Genomic DNA, 17811 nt, shown 5'->3' with positions numbered 1-17811 from the left:
TCTCTTCTGCCTACTCCATCCATCTGCTCTGACTGTTTAAATGCAACATAAGAACCAGCAGGCTCAGGCTGAACAGTAGTCTAGGACCTCCAAGATAGGAAAGGTTTGAAACAACGTATGGAGAAATTGTCAGTTTAGGCAATAAGGAAACTCAATGGTTGGCACAGTAAGGAGGGCATACATCCAAATTCCATCAGGTAGTATAGATCGTGTTCACCTCCGTGTTAGGAGCTTGTACATGCTACACTACTTTGACCAGGTAGGTGAAAGACATCCGACAGACCTCCGTTATAGTCAATAAGAATCCATTGGGGGGTGTCGCTGATGTCCATCACAATGAAGCTGGCATTGATGGCGTTTTTCGTCGTTCAGCACTGTAATAGGTGATGAAAAACACAGATGTGAACTCAGGCTTATCGTTTTAGAGGTTAAAGTTCCATCTTTCTTATACGAAGCCTGGTTGATTGATAAAATTCTGGACCCTTGCGGCTGTTACTGTGTGTAGTTTTATGGCGATCACATTGACAGGTGGTAGAATCCACCATCTTTAGCAAATATAGCTTTAGATGGAAGATTAAACCTGAAGTGGAAACCTGAATGCCCTGTCCCTGGGTAGGCCGGTGCACGGTGAGATCCATATCCTCACAACTGCGGAGCTAACATGATCAAAATTTTCCTGGGGCCACAGGTTTCTCACTCTTTTGTAATGTGGGTCCTCCTAAATAAGAGAGGCTTGATACAGTGTATGAATGAATAAAAGCCACCAGATCAATAAAACCCTCCAGTTACATCACCATCCTTTGTGTCAATCTGGCACTTGCAGGTTAATTATGAACCAGGAAGCCCAGGATGACCTGTGACATCATTCCTAGATAAGATACATGTGGCCCTTTGTATGGAAAGATTTTATATGGAAATATATTTGTAATTTCTGTCTATAAGCAGCTTACATACTATTAGAGGCCCCCTGAAATAACGTTTTTTTTTTGGGGGGGGGGTTTGTCAAGAGTTAATGGAGGCCATTGGCTGACGTGTTTGTCATCGCTGAAATTTTACAGTGAAGATGGAGCTTTATGTGAGCAGCTGACACAGAGCAGCTTGACACATATCTTATCTAGAGGCCTCTTCAGCCAAAGAACATAATAGGAAAAGTATGGGAACTTGTCTAAGGCATAAATCCTCGGCCTGATCCTTTCTTCCGAGAAAATAGAGAAATTGTGATACTTTTTTTTCTTATTGCGTATCTATTCTAACCCTGGGCTGCAGAATTCATCTTAAAGTGATATATGCCATAAGCACTGGTTTTCCCACTGTGGTCCACCACACATTGGGACATGTCAATCTTAAACATGGGCAGCGGGGGGAAACACGGTGGCCCAGTAGTTAGCACTGCAACCTTGCAGCGCTGGAGTCCTGGGTTCGAATCCCGCCAGGAACAACATTTGCAAGGAGTTTGTATCTTCTCCCCATGTTTGCATGGATTTCCTCCCATTCTACAAAGACATACTGATAGGAAAAAAAATGTACATTGTGACCCCTATATGGGGCTCACAATCTACATTAAAAAAAAAAAAAAACGTGCAACGGCTGATGCGGCCATGTTGGGAGCACCTAACAGCTCATTTGTATAGAGATTAAAAGTTAATTTTCTCAGCAGCTAAATTGCACTTTGACATAAAAAGGTGTGTCCATTGCACCACTAACAGTCCATATAAGTGGTTTTAGACTCCTTTTAAGAGGCTTCCTCAAACACGGTAGTCCCAAGCAAGGCCACAGCCAGATGTAGGGCATCACAAAAATAAAAAACATGACACACACACCCAACACAAGGGGCGCTGTCTACATCTGTCATTCACCGTCCATTGCTCTCATTCTGAAATCAGAGCGTAACGGTAATGTGAAGCCACCCTTTGATTACCTAATTTATTCCACACCTGCCTAAAACTTTCGCACTTTATGCTCTTTATTTATTTTTCAAACTGCAAACATGCTGACCATGTTTTCCATTTTTAGAAATTGCCATAAAATAAGCAAGAAAGAATACTCAGCCAGAATGTTCCCATATCCCTCATCCTCCGACCCAGCGACCCCTCTCCCCTACCTCGAAAACTTTACAACTCAACTTCGTGCTGGAGATAATTAAATCCCACGTGGAGAGATCTGCAAATGGCAGCCGTCCAAGCCCTAATGAAAACCATATAATTTTTACAGGACTCCTATTAATCCTTTACAGTTTTCCAGAAATCATTAATGGGAACGAAGAGTCGACCATTGCGATGTTAATCTTCTGTGAAGGTAGAAATGATCATCTTTATGACTAGGCCTCGTGTCCCCTTAATAGACAGTAAAACATATGGAGGCCGATTATAATTATGTACCCTCTGTGCATGAGAATAAATCCGGATCAATATTAGTCTAATAGTCATGGAGAGAAGGGATTTAATGTAGATTACAGCGATACATTATACTGGACTAACCATTCATTGCTCAGGACGAGTCTCTGGGATGTATTCACTCTTCCTCAGGTGGAAGCAGTAACCGCTATAATATGTTACAAGCCAGAAAATGAAACAGCACCACCTTCTGGCTAAAGGTATATATAATGTTATTATCGTACATGTTATCAGATCATGGTCAGCAACCTTTAAGACTATGTTTAGAAACTACAATTCCCAGCATGCATACTTAATACTACTGTTCTTGTAACTTGCATAGAAGTGAATGGAGCATGACGTTGTAGTTTCACATTAGCTGCAGTGTCTAAGATGACCCCTGATGCTTACCTGAAGGTTTTTTTTTTCCAGAGAGAATAAAGTAATGAGGCAGGGAATGATGTAAAATTAAAAAAATAAATAAGTTTTAAAAAAGTGTTACCTATTACTTCCCGTACTGTCCCAGTTTCCTGGTGATGGGGCTCAGTTGCTCTCTGGTTGATATCATTGACCCACCACATGGTCACTGAAGCCATTGACTACCCTCAGTGGTCATGTATGGTAGTCTGTCATGTCATTGCTTTAGTAATGCCGTATCTAACTATCGCAAGTGACTGCTAAGGCCAGCGACTGACAGCAGCAACCACATGAGGCTTCACTAATGTCGTTGCTGGAGCATCAGAACCAGAGACTTGCGGAGAGGACTGGAGTCCCAACAATGGGACTTTTTTTATACACCATCATTCCTGGCCCTCAACCAGTTTTTTATTTCCCTTGGAAGATCACTTTAAAACACAATGAAATAATACAGATGTATAAAAGTTTTACCCGTAACTCTTAAGTGAATTTATTTATTTTATTTATTATGCTTACTTATATAGCGCCATCATACTCCGCAGCGCTTTACAGATATTGTCAGTCACTGTCCCATATAGGGCTCACAATCTACAGTCCCTATCAGTATGTCTTTGGTGTGTGGGAGGAAACCGGAGTACCCGGAGGAAACCCACGCAAACACAGGGAGAACATACAAACTCCTGGAGTGCCTTTGCAACACTACTAGTAGCAAAAAGATCACATTTCTCAATTTTCTTGCGTCTGGATGTCACAGATAAAACACTCTTGGGGTCGTAATGCAACTCTACTCACATTAGTAAAGGAGTCGCAGTGTAACACACCTATTTTCATATACACATACATTTTCACCTATTTTCATACACAGTCCAGTCATATTAATGTGACCACCGCCTACTTTTGACGTCAATGTTAAATAACCAGTGGCAGAAGGCACGTGTCATCAGCCATCTGGGTGCACTCATCATTGTGGAAGGTATGATGGATTAACACAAATATGCATCTATCCTTGCGGACCATGTTCAACCGTACACGCAAAGTGTTTTTCCTCAGGATGATGGCATCTACCAGCAGAACAATGCGATGTGTCATAAAGCTCGTAGTGTACATGTGTAGTTCGAGGAGCACCAGGGTGAGTTTACCGTACTCCCTTGGCCAGCAAGTTCCCCGGACTTGAACCCAATCCAGAATCTGAGGGACCACCGCGATCAGGTTGTTTGCGCCATGGGTGCTCAACTGCGTAACCTAACGCATCTGACCACGGCATTGGAGTCGGCATGGCTCAACATCCCAGTGACATCATCACAACATCCCCTCTCTTCCTGCACATCTCGCAGGAAAGGTGGTTATTCTGGATTTTGACAGGTGGTCACATTAATGTGACTGGACTGTGTATGTTCCTGTTCACTGACAGCAAGCACAGATCATGAATATGAGGAAGAACTTAAACTCAAGGCCTATTAGAAAATTGCTGAACTTTCCATAGCACAATAATCCACTTTAGAACCAGAAAACATGTTTAAGTGGTGTGTCCTTCACTAGATTTACAGACATGCTCTTCACAATACAAACCTTTGCACCCATAGACAAATAATACACAATGGTATTTTTTTCTTTTTCTTTTTTTCAGTTTTTCTCTAACAAGTTTCAGAAAGTTTCTGATTATTGTTTCAGCTCATTCTGTAACCTTCCTCCTCGTCAAGCCCTAAGACTTGTGTTAATGCACTTAGCTAAATACACCGCAGCGAAAGCCAATGTTTGTCCCTGAAATATATAATATACGATTGTGTCTATTGTACATTGTATGAGAGATTTTATTCCATGTTTTTTAGAGAAGTGATTTCAGAAAAGTACATTTTATGGGGGTGTGAATAATACAGTCACAATATGCTGTTGTTATTGGTCCAGCAGATCAAGGTGCAGACAGGTAATAGATTTCAATGCACAAAGCTTGACAACTTGGATAGTGAGTAAGCCTTATATCTTTATCATAACTAAGGTACGACGTTTTCTCAGTCTGCAAGTGGTCACGTCAAATAACATCTTTTCTGAGCGATGTGGCTAAAAACTCATTTTCTCCTTTACAATTCAATCCTATAAGAAATGTTGGTGTGAAGAGGTGATGCAGAGAATGAATAAAACATACCAAACGTTGTAGACTGAAGTGACAATAGAGACCGTTGTATGTGCTGTAAGAATGAAAACCATCTATGGGGAGAATTTTTCTTTTAGTATTGTATATGGTATGTTATGGAGGACTGAAGTTGTAATCCAAGTCTCATGGGCCCTGGTGTAAATGCTCAGCTCGGGCCCCCTCTGTAACTTCTCATGACTGTCAGTCGACCCCCATCCATACAGTTTAACCACATTTGCTTTCCCTTCTCTATCCGGCTCCAACTGGCACAGAAAAGAAGTTATTCGACATGACCACTTGTGAACCAAAAAAATGTTAGACCTTAGATATGATAAAGATATAAGACTTATTCACTATCCAAGTTGTCAAGCTTTTTGCATTGAAACCTATTACCTGTCTGCACCTTGATCTGTTGGACCAATAACAGCAGCACATTGTGAATGTACCATTCACACACACAATGTACTTTTCTGAAATCGCTATTCTAAAAAACATGAAATAAAATCTCTCATACAATAGATACAATCCTATATTATACATTTCAGGGACAAACATTGGCTTTCGCTGTGATGTATTTGTGCCCACAACTTGTCCGTGCGCACATCATTCCCATCCACTGTCAGTGCCCCGTATAGTATAATAATTATTCACCCTTTTGTGGCACAGACTACTCCACAGAATCCTTCCCCAACTATATACTGCTGATCGACTGCTAATTTCGCCATTAAAGGGTAAATTTGTCTCATTTCTGACAGTGGAAGACTGTGTTTTTCATTTCTGACAGTGGAAGGCTGAGTATCATAAATCTTTTCACTCCAGTGCACCAGAGGGCAGGGGGAATACATTTATAATGTATAGACTGTCAGCCATCAAAGGATATAAGGAAAGTGATTAAAGAAGTTTATCCAGCCCTAGTGTGGTACGGATGACCTTTGGATCACCTTGGCTTCTGGGCCCAGTCACGGCTGCTACCACTGTGACCCCTAGAGTCACTGTAGTGTTAAAGAGCTGTGAGTTCATCAGGAGGGTTAAGAGGGATCTTCATTCCCACCAACTTGTGGACTCCTGGAGGTTACTCCACCCATTAGATAGGGATTACTCCTATTATTCTCCGGTCCATCACCGCTACTCTCGTATCGATTACCTCTTTATCCGTCACCAACATCTCCACTCTTTGTTGGCTGCGGAAGTCGACAACATTACTTTCTCCGACCATGCATTGGTTACTTTGTCTGTTTCCTTGTCCTCCCCTATTCCCTTCCAGCGTCAATGGAAACTTAACGCATCACTTCTTGATGACGTAACAATCTTGGATGACATTAAGACCCGATTGGGGGAATACTTTGAGAGGGAGGAACTGTTGGGGATTGCTCCCCCAATGGTGTGGGAAGCTCACAAATGTTTTATCCGGGGTATCCTGTTGCAACATGGTTCCCGCTTGAACAAGGAACGCCGGGCTTGCATTGAATCTCTGCTGCAGCGGATCCGCTCATTGGAACTTCTTCATAAACGCCAAATCACTCCTGATGTTTATTCTCAGCTTGCCAACGCCCGAGAAGAATTGCGTACGCTTGTCACTGATAGGGTGAAGGGTACTCTAGCTAAATGTAGACGTCATTTTTACGAGTTCGGAAATAAGAGCGGGCGTTCCCTAGCTAGGGCCCTTCGAGTTCAGCAGTCCTCCACCTATGTTTCATGCATCGGTTCCGCCCAGGGTACTCGATTACACATGCCCCTCGATATTGCGGCTGCCTTTCGGAACTACTATGCCTCTTTGTATTCTGTAGACTCTGGCCCTTCTCCTCTCCCTGAAACGGAGTTCCGAGATCGCATTCGCTCTTATCTCTCCTCCTCTGGTCTCCCGTCGCTGTCCCTAGAGGACTTGACGGCCTAGGAATCTCCTATTGTTGAAGAGGAAATTTCTTTAGCTATCTCCAGTATGGCAACGGGTAAGGCCCCAGGCCCAGACGGCTTTACCTTGGTATACTATAAGAAATTTGGCCCTGAACTCCGCCCCAGACTGTTGAAAGTTTTCAACTCTCTCACCGATGGCTCGGCCCTTTGTCGTGACTCCCTCTGTGCTCACATAGCGGTTATCCCCAAACCCGGAAAGGACCCTCTTCTGTGCTCTAACTACCGCCCCATTTCGCTAATTAATGTTGACCTAAAAATTTTAGCCAAGATCCTTGCGACCCGTTTATCGCCCTTGTTAGGAAATATTGTTCACCCAGATCAAGCTGGATTTTTACCTGGCCGTGAGGCTCGAGATAATACTACCAAAGCCATCAACCTCATGTATGGAGCTAAACAATCGGGCTCTCCTCTCATGCTTCTTTCCACTGACGCTGAGAAAGCCTTCGACAGGGTCAACTGGCGGTTCATGGAAGAGACCCTGTTACATATTGGTGTTGGAAATCGCATGATGAGTTGGATCATGGCTCTATACTCTCTCCCTACAGCGATGGTCAGGGTGAACGGTTTATTGTCCCAATCCTTCCCTATCCGAAATGGTACTAGGCAAGGATGCCCCCTCTCGCCTCTCATTTTCGTCCTGACTCTTGAACCCTTCCTCCGCCAGGTTCGAGCCGACCCGAACATCTCAGGCGCTGCTCATTCTTCCTGTTTATACAAAGTGGCGGCTTATGCAGACGACTTGCTGTTTTTTCTCTCCTCCCCGCATGTCTCTCTTCCGGCTCTGATGCTCGCCTTTCAGGTTTACTCGACCCTTTCAAATTTTAAAATCAACTTTTCGAAGTCGGAAGCCCTTAATGTGACCCTTTCCTCCTCGGCGGCCACCTCCTTGAGTCAATCTTTCCCTTTTCATTGGGCCTCCACTTCTCTCAAATATTTGGGGGTTTATCTTACTCCGGACCCGAAAGATCTCTTTCGTTGCAACTTCCCCCCACTTCTGGCGTCTATCAGGGCTGATTGTACTCGATGGTCCGCTGGAGCCTTTACTTGGTTCGGGAGATGCGCGATTTTTAAAATGAACATTCTCCCTCGTCTTCTCTACTTGATGCAGGCGCTTCCCATTCACATCCCTCTGTCTTTTCTTAGATCCCTCACTTCCGTCCAACTGAAGTTCATCTGGTCGGGCAGACCCGCCCGAGTGAGCAAGGCTTTTCTCTTTCGTCCCAAGAGTTGCGGTGGTTTATCGCTTCCGGACCTGAAGTCCTATTACTTGGCTACCCACCTGACTCGTGTCGTGGACTGGTGTAGGCATGCTGTTTCTAAACCTTGGGTCTACATCGAACAGGCATTCTCTCCGATCCCTTTGCAGGTTGCCCCGTGGTTAGACTCCTCCTCATTGTCATCTCTCTTTTCTCACCCTACCCTTGGTCCCACGCTTCGGATTTGTTCCAGAGGCCTTGTTCGCTCCACTCTCCTCCCTAAGGATTCCGCTCTTTTTCCAGTGCTGGGCAATCCTGCCTTTCCACCTGGAATGTTTGACCGAGTTTTTCGTAATTGGCGCCGTCATGGGATTTTCCGTGCCTGTCACTTCCAGGACGCAGGGGGATGGACTACACTTCTGAATTCCCAGGCCCCTCCTGAGCTGCCCCCTTTGGATGCTTGGCGGGGGATGCAACTTCGTCACTTTTTACATTCTCTCCCTGCTCCTGCAGTGTTCCGCGTCGAACCTACCCTCTTGGAGAAGATTTGTGTTGGTGCTGGCCCCCTTCGCCACTCCCTCTCGCTCACTTACCGGATCCTGGTTGAACCTCCAGAGGATTTTGTTCCGCCGTTCTTGCTGAAATGGGAATCTGATTTGTCCCTTTCCCTCTCTCAGGAGCAGCGTAGGCGCATTTTTCGCCTTTCTAATACTGCTTCCATCAGCTCTCGCCACCAGGAGGCCAGCTACAAAATCTTGTCCCGATGGTATAGGGTTCCTACGAGACTCCATGCTATGTTTCCTCAGGTCTCCCCATTATGTTGGCACTGTGGCGATGAGGAAGGCACACTGCTACACATTTTTTGGTCCTGTCCTGCCCTTTCGTCCTTCTGGGAGGGGGTCAAGCGGATAACCCTCCAGCTTACTGAAACTTCTCACCATTTGGGCCCTGCCCTGTTCCTCCTTAATCATTGTGAGTCTTCTGTAAAGGTCTTTAAGCGCTCCCTACTTAGATTCCTGATCCTCGCTGCCCGGGCTTGTATCCCCCTTTTTTGGAAACGAGTGGATCCTCCTCCTCTCTCCCTCTGGATTTCGAAGGTCAACGAGATAATGCGCATGGAAAATCTCACGTCTTTCCTGCATGGCACGACTGAGGCGTACATCAAAACCTGGTTCTACTGGTTCAGGTTTCAACAGTCTACAGAGTACCGGACGCTTCTGGGTTCTGACCCCTCCTCTGATTGATGCTCTTGTTGTTCGTCTCAGGTATTTGACCAGTGGTTCCTCCTGAGCCCTTCCCAACTGGCTGTGGTATGGATGACCTGACGAGCGCTCTCTCTGGTTTCCTGACTGCTCACACTCACCCCTACCTACCCTTTCACCCCCCACATTTAGTCCTCTCCCCCACCCATCTGTCCCACTAACCCCCTCCCTCCTCCTCCCCCCCCCTTTTTCCTTTTTCTATGTTGTTTTCTTTGTCTTTAATTTTTTTTTTTATTTTTTTTTTTTATTTTTTATTCTTCTATGATTGTATTTTGTGTTGCACTGTGTGCTTTTTCTGTTCGCAGGGCGGGTGTTCGCCCTGTAACTCGTAATTGTTTTTTCTTTTCTTATTGTATAAAAAAAAAAAAAAAAAAAAAAAAAAAAATTTCAATAAAGTTTGAGTTACAAAAAAAAAAAGAGCTGAGTGACCCAACACAGTATAAACTAAGTATGTCAGACCGTATTATTTAGGAATATCTGTTCTGTGTAGTATATTCCTATAGAAGGTATGCTAGTAAGAAGTAGAGAATAAAGAGATAGAAGTGTGAGTGTCGGATCAAACTACTCAGGGTTCGTCTGTAGTCTGTAACCAAGGAGACACATAAGTCTGCTATGGAGGGGAAATGGTAGATTTTTAATTAGCACTGTTTGCAAAGTTGATTCATGCATTATAGATTTTAGATACATTGTTTCAATATAAAAGTTGCTGCAAAGAGAATACACTTTAGGCCCAGTTCACATCTGCGTATGGGTTTCCATTCGGGGATCCCCCCCCCCCATTGGAAACCTATTCGCATAAAAAAAGCCATGTGGTTGCTGCTCGATTTCCTCAGGAAAAATGCGGAGAGAAAAGTGCTTCTTGCAGGACTTTTCTCTCCACATATTTTGTGCAAATAGGGGAACGGAATGGCCTGAACGCAGATGTGAACCGCGACTAAAATTTTGGTTGTTTAAAGGTTCATAGTTCACCTCACAGGTGCTGTACCCCTCTAACACTCTCATAATAATAGAATAAATGCAGGTATCTCATGTGTATTGAATCCACCTGGAAATAAGCAGAAACCGTGCCAAGAAAAATTGTCACCTATTGTAAATACTAGAAACCCAACAGTTCAGGCCAAGGAATGTAATTTTGATGCAAATTGAAATGTTCAGCTTTCATTTTTTGCATTTTACCTCCCACATGAATTATTATGACATGTAGTGCATAAACCTGTACATTACCAAATCTGTAATCTTGTTCTTGCAGCAGCTGAAAATTATGGGCTAGTTATCTGTGTTTCAGTGTTAGCTGGCAGAGTCAACACTTAGCGTATAGTATAGCCCTTTACAATCACACTGGCGGCTCACATAAGCAAGAGACCAAGTTACTGCCGTAATATACCGAACCCTGAAGTACTTCTTCATTTTCCTCTGAAAAGAATCTCTCAAGAAATAAACCCTCATAAGATGAATGTATTTATATCCTGAACAGGCCAAACAGCTCTCACACAAGTATCTTCCTGTGTACCATAGCAAAATGAGTGTTCAGGGTCTGCAGCCATGATAGAATGGGAACATACAGTCAAGACAATAAGGGCAGTGTGTCTCAAAAGTCACTGCCTAAAGACATAAACCAGACAAGTTCAAGTATTCAGAATCCACTGACAGGATCTCAGCTGTTCCATTGGTTGTGATGATAAAGGATCCAGCATGGAGGAAGGAGAGAAGGCTGCCCAGAAATCCTTGTGAGGTCATCAATCTCTTTGGCCTATCCTGAGGATAGGTCACCAATCTCAGAAACTGGATCACCCCTTTAATGGTTGTTTAAGGAAGATTAAGCCATGCTGAATACACTTGGGTGTGCAAATCATCAGGATTGGCCGCTGGTCGCTCTCTTTACAATTACAGTTGCTGACCAATGACATCTCAGAGGCTGTCAGCCCAAGTCTGGAGGCTGTTAATCAGATTCAAGCATGTCTAGTACCGAAATCTGATCCCAGGTCTCTTCTATATGTTCCCAATGTTGGCGCATACTGGTTGATGCACTTGGGTACTTATACAGCTTTTTCTTCAACTCTACCCACAAATTTTCAATTGGGTTGAAGTCTGGGGACTCTGTGGGGGCCTATTCAGCATCTCTACTTCATTGTCATTGAGCCATTTCACTAATCTCGACATATCCTTTGGGTTGCTGTCCTGCTGGAACACTGTGTCGTCCTTTTCATGCCCATAGTAACTCATCTTGTAGGATACTCACATAAAGCTCAGCAATGAGACCACCATCGATTCTGGTCAAATATGCAATGTCTTTGGCTTTGAAACAACCCCATATAATCAGGCTTTCTCCACCAAATTTGAAAGTTCCTTCAATTTCTCGATCCCCTTTTTCCTTGTTTCTTTTAGACCTATTAGCACCCATCGGAGCTCAGTCAATTGACTTTCACCTCATCGCTCCAAATCACCCATTTCCAATCTTCTCCTGTCCATTTTTCATACTTTTTTGCAAACTTGAGCCAACACTTCTTATGATGAGTTTGAAGTCAAAGCTTTTTCACCTTTTTTTCACACCACCAGTCCAGACTTGTGTAACGAGTGTTGCACTCTGCTTGCATGGATGTCTATGAGCTCACTAATACAAAGCATACAAGCCACCCCCACTGCTATGATTTTCATACCAGAACTGATAGGCCAGAGGTCACAATTTCTCTCGCTCTACGGAATGGATTATTCTTCCAATCCGACGATCTGTCCGTGCAGACCTTCACCTGTGAACCTCTTGCTTTCATTCCAGTTTCTAATTTTTCTCTCAACCACTGTGCTAGCTTAGGCGCATAGTTATCTGCCAGAGTGATAAACCACGTTGTTTCAGTTCAAGCGCATTGCTGAACAGGGAGCATTATACTATCATCACGTACAACCTCGTCTGATTTTGAGATGGTTGAAAAATGTGATCATTTGCAGATCTTCGTAACACTCGTTACTTCCTCAATTTGCAGAACTTTACAGCTTGCCTTTCTTGGTGCTGCAATTTCAATGTTGAAAAGTGTATGTGTATACATGAAGAGTTTCATGCTCAATAATTTTTTTTGTCTACATCTTTCTCTAACATGCTGCTTGTGGAGCTTCATGTTCAGAGTTCAGTTGGCGTTCCCTATGAAACTGCTTTATCTTGTTCCATTATTAAAGGGATTCTATCATTAAAACTGCATTTTTTCTCGCTAACACATAGGAATAGCCTTGAGAGAGGCTATTCTTCTACCTTTAGATGTCTTCTGCGCGCCGCCATTCCGTAGATATCCCGGTTTTCGTTGGTATGCAAATGAGTTCTCACAGCACTGGGGGCGGGCGCCATTGCTCAAACAGCACTTGGGGTGTGACTGTGCATGCGTCCCAAACTTTAAGAAAACAAAGAGCCCGGAATATAACATTTAGGCTAAGGCCCCACATGGCATCTCGCAGCAAGAAAGCGCTGCGGGAAAAATGCCGTTCTTCCCAAAGTGCTTAGACAGAAAGTTTGCGGAGGTTTCTTCTGCAGACATTCTGTTTCAATTATACCTATGGGGAAATTGCCGATGTTTCCGTAAGTATAATTGAAATGTTACGATTTCCAAAACCGTGACGGTTTTGGAAATCACCGCGTGTCAGCAGTATAGTTTTTACTGCAAAGTGGGCATGGGGTTTGTTAGAATCCCATCCACATTGCCCTGACTGTAAAACGCCACCATTTTTTTCACAGCGTTTACGCTGCATGAGGCCCCGGCCTAGCACAAGATCTGCTGCTGTAACTTTGTGTCAGAGGAATGACCCCATTCTTCTCTGTTCAGTCTCTTGCTCCTAGCCTGTGCAGTTACACAATACATTGTGATTTTGTTCTAGAAACAAACTTTGACTCTTTCCGAATTATTGGATTCTGGAATTTCAGCGCACGTAGAGAACCGTCCTGTCTTTGGGGAGTCCCAAATCAGTCATCAGATTTCTGCTATTAAACATACATTTCAGATCCTCCCTGATTTCATCACTTTGCACAGCGCTAAACATACAGTTTATACAATTCTGACACGTTGTTCATTTCTGAAAAGCGCTTGATCCATGTGAGTCCGGCCAGGGTCTCCCACACATCCACTCTGTAAATGGTCCTTCTGCGCTGGTAAACTTCACTGCAGTGATGTTCCCATAGGAATGTGGCTTTTCTCCAAATATTCTCATGAACATTTCATTAATCTTCCTGGCTCAGAGACAATCTCAAAACATTGTTGTGTGGAGGTTTAACTGTTTGTGCCCCTTTAAAAGAAGCATGCAGAAACTTTTACTAACTTTGGTGGTTTTATGTCAAATGGTCTTTCCTTGAAGTAAATACTTGTAGAAACGCTCCAGACAAAGCTGATAAAATGGAACCGAGTTACTATAGAGAACCTTACACACTTACATGTATCAAATTGTAAAATTCTGTCTTAAAGAAAGCTTGAATAAAAATGAGACAGTGTAAAGGTCTGTCAGATTTATCATCCAACATATTTTTAGACTGTTTTTGAGAAAGAACGCAAGAATAAAAGGGTATAAACAATCCAGAACAACAACAGATAAATCGTCAGGTACAAGGCAAATGAGTTCATACGTAGGTTATTGCATATGGCAGGAGAAAGTTAAAAAAAAAAAAAAAAAAAAAAAAACCTACACGAGTAACCTTGTCCATTGTGCTACAGAGTAGTGATATATGAATGGTAGAAGTGACTTTTTCAGGACAAAAGATTTCAATATATGACTCTTATATAATGGCATGCTGTGGACATCCATTAGCAGTACAAGGACAAATCAAACAATAATGCAACTTTTTTAACATTGAACTTCAGACCGTGTCTACTACACTTAGCCACCTCCTATTCAATGTTAGACAGAAGATGGATAAAGAATAAATATTTTTCTATGGCACAGACCTCCCCGAAAGATCACCTTTTTGATCACCTCCAGGCCCTATTTTCAGTTCCATCCTATACTTTCCCATGGAAAGATCTAACCAGCAGAGGTTCTGGCTACAAATTGTATAGGTGGAAGAATTTAAAGGGGTTGTAATTTAAAGGGGTTGTGCCACCAGATGGGAGACCGAACGTTCACTCCTCTGTTACATATGAATAAAACACTGGTGTGCTTGTGTGACCAGAGCTCCATTCACTTCTATGGGGCTACCGGAGATCAACATCCATCCTGTTCATATATAAGTAAAAGTTCAATAAGGTGCATAAAAGCTGGAGAAGGGGTCCTTCTCCACCCAGTTTTCTCCCGAAATGGCATGAGCGGTGTACAAAATCGAAAAAGTGACAGCTTTTTTGGTGCTTATCGATGTGCTATAAAATTGCACCACTTTACATCAGAATTCTGGTGCACCAACATTAATAAAGCTGCCCCAAAGTGTCTAAAACATATAATAAATGTGATGCAAAGCCTGGACCCAGGACATTTACATTAGTACATCTCCCCCAGTGTATTCAGATATGATCCCTGTGTCTGCCTAGTGAACCTAACAAAGACCGTGTAACGTTTTTGTAGGGTAATAATCCATAATACTTAATAATAATACAGACACATATTCGGCCTTAGTAGTTTTACTCATATCCTGCGCTGAGACATCTTGAATGTATTATATTGGCCATATCACATTTCATGTCATGCAATTAGGACATCACTTTCCAAAGGAGTAAAGTTTTCGGAGACAAGGCGCGCCAATCCCCTTTACTCTGGAGAACAATTACAAACAGATATGTTTAAACATAGCAGCATATAAATAGATTTCCTTCTCAATTCTGAGGTGCATTTAATATGCTCCTCGACAGCAGCCAAGAAACGTTGTATCCCTGATGGAACTACATCACTTTGTATAGGGAGATGGAGTGTATAATGCAGGAGGAGGATCAATGATATTGGCAGAAAATAAAGAGGATAGAAATATATCCCAGGGACTGTCCAGTCTTATCTACAGAAACCTTAAAGGGGTTGTCCAAGATAAAATGATACTTTTACACTAAGTTAAACACCCTCCCTCCTAAATGTATATTTACCCAGATCGCTGGAGCGCCCCAGGCACATTTTCAGATTTTCCAGTGACGTTCCATAATAACCTCTCCATCATACCTGTCTTCCTCTCCAGATCTTCTGGGCATGGGAAATCACTGGCCCCACAGAAGGAAGTGATCAAGTTTTTTTTTTGTTGCAGATTTTAGGGCTAGTTCACTGGGTTCCGTGTGAACATATTCTGTCGCGGCTGCTGCAACGGGATTCCGGTACAGTGCACCGGCATCCCTTCGCGGCTTTCCGCTTTGGATTAGGCCCAAATGAATGGGCCTAGTCAGGAGGGAGGTGTCGCGAGGCGGTCGTTGCGGCTGAATTAGCCGCAGAATCCGCCTGAAGAAAGGGCAGCTCGCTTCTTTTTTGCGCGGTTGGGAACACGCGAAAAAGAACGCTAGCAATCTACATAGACCTCTATTGTGAGGGGGTGGATTTGGAGTCAAAATCCGCCCCCTCTTGCCCCGTGTGAACGAGCCCTTACTGCATTTTTTTGATCCAAAGCCAAGAATGAATACAAGAGTAATGGAAGCTCTTATACATCTACCATTTGCTCAATCTACTCCTGTCTTTGATTCAAAAAACTCAACAAAATCTGCAACAAATAAAGATGTGTTTCCGCAACGTGGGGCTTTAGCCTCATGGCTAAGGGTTGGTTCACATTTGCTTTTGTATTCCGTCCGTGGAGAGTCCGCATGGAGACCCCTCTAAACGGAATACAAACACAAATACAAGCGCTGTGCTGTCAAAGTCATTATAGTTTATGGGATCCGTGTGCTATAACTGCAAAGCGCTTGCAATTGCGTTGGTATTCAGTTCGGGGGGGTCCTCATGCGGATTCCCCCAGACAGAATCCAAACACTAATGTGAACCAGGGGTACGGCCCCAGGTAGTGAAGCACAACAAAAAAAATAAATGGCAGAAATGCTTTGCTTTTTTCATTGCGTTTTTGCAGATTTTTTCCGCAGTGGATTTTCCGCCCCTTTGTTGTAAAATGCTTAGTTTTCACAATAGGGGCTTCAGCCTAAATATAATGGTGGGCCCCTTGTCTGCAGGGCTCCTGTGCAGCTGTATGCAACATCCGCTTCTGATGATGTATTCACATTAGTTACACTGCACTTGAACCTTCTGAATAGGAATAAGCAGAGAAGAATGAATGTGCTTGTGGTGTTTGTGTTGGACGGGTCTGGGGGATGATTATGGAGGACACATAGGGCCTGTGAAATTCCACAGATGTTCCCGTCTGGGCCATTCTTGTTATTCTGCTCAAGTAGATTAATAATTAATACTCTCATCTGACTCTTTACAATGTGAACCGAGTCCTGTGGTTTGTTTCAGTTATTTTAAAAGGACCCTAAACAAATATAATTAACAAGTTACCATAGTAATTATACTCCAGAGGATTCCCAATACCAGGGGTCAGCAACCTTCAGCACTCCAGCTGCTGTGAAACTACAACTCCCATCATGCTCCATTCACTTCCATGGGAGTTCCAAGACCAGTAGAGCCTGTATGCATGCTGGGAGTTGTAGTTTTACAACAGCTGGAGAGCCGAAGGTTACCTACCCTTCCTTATACCAGGAAAAGGAGAGGGGTCCTTGGATTCAGAATGCTGTCATAGTTCACCATAGTTGTTTCATGTAACTTAGACTAGCCTTCTGCACAGTGGACTTTTATCTCTGATGGTTTTACTATCAAAACAGCAGAAAATCAATGGACCCTATTATAGTCTATGGGGTCTGCGGGGGGCTGTGGGTAACTGCTGTTGTCTGGGTCCCCCAGTGATGAACCTAGCATTACAGCATGTTATTATAAATATGCAACGCTGCAAAAAATTCTACTTTCTGTATGTACCCCATACTTCTTACAGGGTGTGTGCTGCAATTGTATCCGGTCTAGACAGTCCTTGTGTGGTAAACAGCCTGGGCTGAAGATGGCACTCACTGATAGTTTTTTACAATATATCAATGCAGGTAAAATGTATCAGGACAGGAGAGAGATTTGGGCGGCTGATATGTTCAGCTCACAGACAATTGTCTAGACTAGATAAAAGTAGAGATTTTGTGGTTACATTGGAACAATCAATTGGGACAGCAGAGTGAATTGTCCTGGCGTGTTTGGGAACGTAGTAAACCTATAAGTCAACACATCCAACCCTTTATACAGACCTTTAATGTAAGCCAAACAGATAGGAATCTGGAGGGTATGGGTATAGTTCTTCTAGGTAGAAGCTTTACCCCCTCGCCTTGATCTAGGTTAGTGATGCTGGTTGACAACTACTAATAGAGCCCATTGAAGGCTACATAAGGTTTATTACTTTGCATTTTTTGTTACAGACACAAGTTCTAAGACTTTGTACAATTTCCACTAAGTTGCAATTCAAGCAATTGCCTCATATATAACTGTAAGATTGTTTCCCTTTCCAGAGGTCAGATAGACACATGTCCTGCTCCAAATAATGCACGATAAGAATTCTGCCT

The sequence above is a fragment of the Leptodactylus fuscus genome, chromosome 7 (genome assembly GCF_031893055.1).
Source record: "Leptodactylus fuscus isolate aLepFus1 chromosome 7, aLepFus1.hap2, whole genome shotgun sequence".
Lineage (NCBI taxonomy): Eukaryota > Metazoa > Chordata > Amphibia > Anura > Leptodactylidae > Leptodactylus > Leptodactylus fuscus.
The sequence above is the reverse complement of the archived record's forward strand: the minus strand, read 5'-3'. Positions refer to the sequence as shown.